This window comes from Suricata suricatta, chromosome 9, assembly GCF_006229205.1.
Source record: "Suricata suricatta isolate VVHF042 chromosome 9, meerkat_22Aug2017_6uvM2_HiC, whole genome shotgun sequence".
NCBI lineage: Eukaryota > Metazoa > Chordata > Mammalia > Carnivora > Herpestidae > Suricata > Suricata suricatta.
The window spans coordinates 84,487,617-84,493,443 of NC_043708.1; the positions used below are offsets into that span (position 1 = coordinate 84,487,617).

Here is a 5,827-nt window from a genome sequence, read left to right on the forward strand (position 1 = left end):
TTCTGTCTCTCTTGGGTAAATCCCCAGCAGTGCTATTGCTGGGTCATAAGAGAGTTCTATCGATAGTTTTTTGAGGAACCTCCACACTGTTTTCCAGAGCGGCTGCACCAGTTTACATTGCCACCAACAGTGTAAGAGGGTGCCCATTTCTCCACACCCTCTCCAACATCTATAGTCTCTTGCTTTGTTCATTTTAGCCACTCTGACTGGCGTGAGGTGGTATCTCAGTGTGGTTTTGATTTGAATTTCCCTGATGATGAGTGATGTTGAGCATCGTTTTATGTGTCTGTAGGCCATCTGGATGTCCTCTTTGGAGAAGTGTCTGTTCATATCTTCTTGGCTTTAAGTCATGCTGGTTGTAAGAACTCACACAATTGAGCACCTCTGGTTTTCAAAGCCAAATGTTATGAAGGTTCCTCTTCCTCATGCAGCCTCCCTGGTGTGATAGTCTGTTTTTCTCCCCTTGCACACCCACAGCTCTCTCCTTCCAGCAACCAGGGAGAGTCTCCCTCCAGACATTTGGGGTTTAGCTTCCCACCTCATCTCTGCCCTTCCTAATCTCTTTGTTGTGGCCTCTCTCCATTTAGTTGTAGGGTTTGTTTTGCCAGTCTTTAGGTCATTTTCTTGGTTATTTACACGGATGTGAGTGTTATCTATAGTCGTGTCCATGAGACAAGGTGACTTTAGGTTCCTTCTATTTAAACATCTTTCCAAAAGTCCAGAACAATTGAAAGTAGTCTTTAAAAAAATATATATGTCATTTTACATGCTTCTATATGATTTTAATTTTTACAGCTTTTAGTATTTGAGTATAGTTCATTGTTTTAAAAAATAAGATGTTTACATAGGCAGAAAAGAAAAAAAAAAGTCTTGTTAGTCTCACCACCCAGAGATGATCACTTATCACTGTTCAATTTGGCATGGTTAGCTTTTCAGGAGATTTTTATTAAAAAAAAAAAAAGTCATTGTTGAAACTGAAGATGACACAAATAAATGGAAAGATATTCCATGTTCATGGTTTGGGAGAAAAAAAAATATTGTTAAAATGTCCATAGCATCAAAAGCAACCTACAGATTTACTGTAATTCCTATCAAAATACCAACAGCATTTTTCATAGAACTAGAACAAATTGTCCTCAAATTTGTATGGAGCCACAAAAGAGCCTAATAGCCAGAGAAATCTTGAGAAAGAAGAACAAAATTGGAGATATCACAACCCCAGATTTCAAGATATATTACAAAGCTGTAGTAATCAAAACAGTATGGTACTGGCACAAAAATAGGCACATATTTCAATGGAACTGAATACAGAGCCCAAAAATAAATCCACATTTACACGGTCAATTAATCTATGACAAGAAAGGCAAAAATATGCAATGGGAAAAGATAGTCTCTTCAACAAATGGTGTTGGGAAAACCAGACAGCTCCATGAAAAAAATATAACTGGACCATTTTCTTACACCATACACAAAAATAAACTCAAAAACAGATTAAGGACCTAAATGTGAGACCTGAAACTATAAAAATCCTAGAAGAGAGGATAAGCAGTCATTTCTCTGACATCAGCCATAACATCTTTCTTTATATGTTTCCTGAGGCAAGGGAAACAAAAACAAAAATAAACTATTGGGACTTCACCAAAATAAAAACTTCTGCACAGCAATGGAAACAATCAACAAAACTAAAAGATAATCTACTGGATGGGAGAAGATATTTGTAAATGATATATCCAATAAAGAGTTAATATCCAAGATATATAAAGAATTTATACAACTCATCACACACAAAAAAACAAATAATCCAATTAAAAATGGGCATAAGACATGAACAGACATTTCTTCAAAGAAGACATATAATGGCCAACAGACATGAAAAGATGCTCAACATCACTCATCATCAGGGAAAGGCAAATCAAAACCACAATGAGATATCACCTCACACCTATCAGAATGGCTAAAATAAAATATGCAAGAACTAACAGAGTTGGCCATGATGTGGAGAAAAAGGGATATTTGTTACTGTTGATGGGAATACAAGCTGGTGCAGCCACTGTGGAAGGCAGTATGGAGGGTCTTCAAAAAATTAAAAGTAGAATTATCCTATAATCCAGTAACTCCACTACTGGGCATTTACCCAAAGAATAGAAAAACATTAATTTGGAGGGATAAATGTGCCCTTATTTTTATTTACAATAGCCAAATTATGGGAGCAGACCATATATTCATAATAGATGAATGGATAAGGAAAATGTGGTATATATATAATAGAATATTACTTAGCCATAAAATAGAAAGAAATCTTGCCATTTGCAACAACATGGATAGATCTAAAGAGTATAAAGCTAAGTAAAAGAAGTCAGTCAGAGAAAAAGAAATTCCATATGATTTCACTCATATGTAGAATTTAAGAAACAAAACAAATAAACAAAGGAGAAAAGAGACAAACAAAAACCAGACTCTTAACTAAAGAGAACAAAGAACAAACTGGTGGGTGGGAGGTGGGTGAAATAGGTGAAGGGGATTAAGAGTACACGTATTGTGAGGAGCACTGAGTAATGTATAGAATTGTCAAATCACTATACTGTACACCTGAAACTAATATAGCACTGTATGTTAATTATACTGGAATTAAAAAAAAAAAAACCAAAGAGAACCAGCATTGCACGGGGTGTGCATCTTCCCAAGAACATTGCTTTGGAAAAATATTATTTAATTTAATGTCCAGTTTTTCAAATTATATTTTGATAATGTTAAAAGAAATAAAACATTAGGAAATGGTCATTGTCATTATTATGATGTTTAAGACATTTTAAAATAAAAATTGTTATATCTCACTTTTTTTCCACTATCCCTAATGAAAACATGGCATAAATAGAAACAATATAGGAACTGGCAAATGCTGTCTTTCCTAGTTTTGTGTACAATCACTCTCCCAATATCTTTGGGCTGCTGCTTTTTACTTTATTTCTTATACCCAAACTCTTGAGGAAAAATTCAAGTTCTTTCCTTAATAAAATTAATATTTTGTCTGTGATGTGGCCATTAAGGTTTTAGGGGCAAAAATTAGCTTTATCTCTCCTTGGACTCTCGGCTTCCAGGCTTTTTTTTTTATTTTTTAATTTCATTTTCTAATTCAGTGAAGTTTAGTTTCCAACTTCATAATTTTGGTTTCTAGCATTATCCATTTTTAACTCATTACCTTTTCAATTTCAAATTTTAGCCAAATGCTTGTTAGGTTAACTTTTTGGTAAAGAACAGCCTAGTCTTCTACCATCATAATACCCCATGGAATCTCACCGTAGAACAGAAACAGAGATTATAGAGGTCTCAGACCTTCTCTTTTAACCTTCAAAAAGGTCCTGTCCTACTGGCCTCTTTACTATCCCTGTAGAATATACCAGAGTTCTCAACTTGCTAGTTCCCTGTCTGAGTGAACAGAACTTTTTTCAGAAATGTGATATGCATAGAGAATTCATAGTCCCTATTTTGATCTAATTGTCCTTTAATATCTGAGTTTTTGCTCTTCTGTTTATAATTAATTTCTGACCTTTGGACAAATCTCTCTAGTCCTGTCTCTATTGGTCCTGCTTTCAACTCATGCTATCAGGGGACTTTCTCACTTTGGCTCTTAGTAGATATGCTACTTTAGGCAGGTGCTGGACCTTGATAGGCATCCTACAGTTATAGCAAGAAATGCTTCACAAATGGTAACTGATATGGTCTAGTTAAGATTGATCTTAACTATAGTCTAATTAAGATTAATTAATAAAAATTCATTGCTTAGAAATAATTATCCATTGACCTAAAGTCAACAAAAGTCTTTTTTCTAATATGAAAACATGTAATTGTTTGGAGGGGAGGGTGAACAACTTGAAATAAATTAGAAGACACCTCCACAACTTGAAATAAATTACAAAACACCTCTTTCATATACTTCAAATTTGTACTTAATGCCTTTCTCCTCCTGGACATCAGAAAGAGCACCTGGGTATACTGAGGGAAGTTTATATTTTTCCAAACCAATGTCTGGAAAAAATGTGTCACTTTCAAATTCCTGCATAATCCTTGTCACAAATAGTCTAAGGTGTCCTGGCCTCTTCATGGTTTCCTTATAAACAGAAATGCCTCCCACTATCCAAACCATATCCACTCTATGTGCTGATACTGATTGCTCAATAACCTTGAAGGCACCATCCAGATTTTTGGCAAGAAAAATGAGCTTCTTGGGGTGGTTCCTTAAGGTCTCAACTGAGAGCTAAATTAGTTCTTCCCTTTAAAGGTCAATTCTTCTTGGGAATAGAGAACTATGTCTTCCTACCCATAATCACTAAATTTTGTTTACGCTCTATGAGGAAGATGTGGTCATTCTTTGGAAATACTGTGCCTGAATTCATTCCTGCGTGGAGGCTACAGCACATCCCCATTCTTGCAGATGCGCATGCTCAGGGACACAGTGACAATGCAGTTTAGGGGAAGAACCATGACAGCAGCTGTAAACACCTCTGAGTTGGCTCACCATCCTGGGATTCCCCACCCTTCACCAAGCTTGGCATGAAATTGTCTCCTTGGACTCTAGGCTTTTAGAAAGAAAGTGAAGACTACCAGTTTGGATCCTAGATATCTTAAGAGAAATAAAGTATCTGTGAGTGCTTTGATTGGAAGCTTCATGGATTAAAAACAATCTTGATGCTCTGAAAAGCTATAAGAAGGACTGACAGAAAAAAAACCCCTGGTACATAGAATTTTTAAAAAATGTTTAATCATATATCAAGCACTTACTATGCACTAAATTTCATACATCTTTTCTCATTAGTTGGATTCAGAGTTATTTGTCCTCTTTGGTCCTCCAAAACATAGATGATTTAAAAGTCACTTAAAGGAAGGCCGTATTTCTATCTTTATAGCACAGGCCTAACTGAAGACCACAGTAATGTGAGATTTCCCTACCCCCATAGGCCACTTCCTTTTTTTTTTTTTTTTTTTACTGTTTTCACAGTAAAAACAGAAGACTCTTGCTGCTACACAATGCCATAGTGCTATCTCAAAGGGTTTTCTAGGTATCCTTATTGTCTGAAAGTGCGCTTGCCATTTTCATCATCTGCAGAGACAGTGAGCATGTTAGGTTGAGTGCTTGCAGAACCATACCCTGAATCCAGAATTTGGATGTTATGACTTATAAAGAAAGGGCTTCCAGGAGAAACCAATAAACAAGAAGAGAGTGGGACAGCGGGGAAAGGGGGAGAGATGGGAAGGGGAAGAAGCCAAGTTAAGGGTGATTTCAGAAATCCCAAGCTCAGCCTGGCCCCATCGGAGCTCTAGAACAAAGGAACACCCCTCAAAGTTATTCTGCCTTGAAGCAAAAGAGCTGGGCTTTGGGACCTCACATGAGCCTGTCTTTGGCTATACGCTGTAGGTTGTGTAGTGGGATGGAACATTAAACTCTTAGGTACTTCCAGCTCACTCCAGTGCCTGAGGGTAATCTGCAAGGCTGGGATAACATTCCGGTGCTAGCTGTTAGCAGCAAGATATGAAAAAGCTGGGTATGGACTCATTGAGTCTGGGTGAGGCATTAGTCTGCTACTGTGAGTTTCCTGTTAACTTTCTCTGCAGGGCCCACAACACTGCAGTTCCAAACTTCCATTAAAAGTTCAAAGTTTTGGGACACCTGGGTGGCTCAGTTGGTTCAGTGTCCAACTTTGGCTCAGGTCATGATCTTGTGGTTTATGACATTCAAGCCCCACTTCTGTCAGCCTGTCAGCACAAAGGCCACCTGAGATCCTCTCCCCCTCTCTCTGCCCCTCCCTTGCTTGCGCTCTCCAGAAAATAA

The 5,827-nt window shown here is 37.3% G+C and overlaps 1 pseudogene; it reads right to left on the minus strand.

Annotated features, from left to right (window-relative positions):
- Positions 1–3,910: 3,910 nt before the first annotated feature.
- Positions 3,911–4,482, minus strand: LOC115302301 (annotated as a pseudogene).
- Between the last annotated feature and the right edge of the window lie 1,345 nt (positions 4,483–5,827).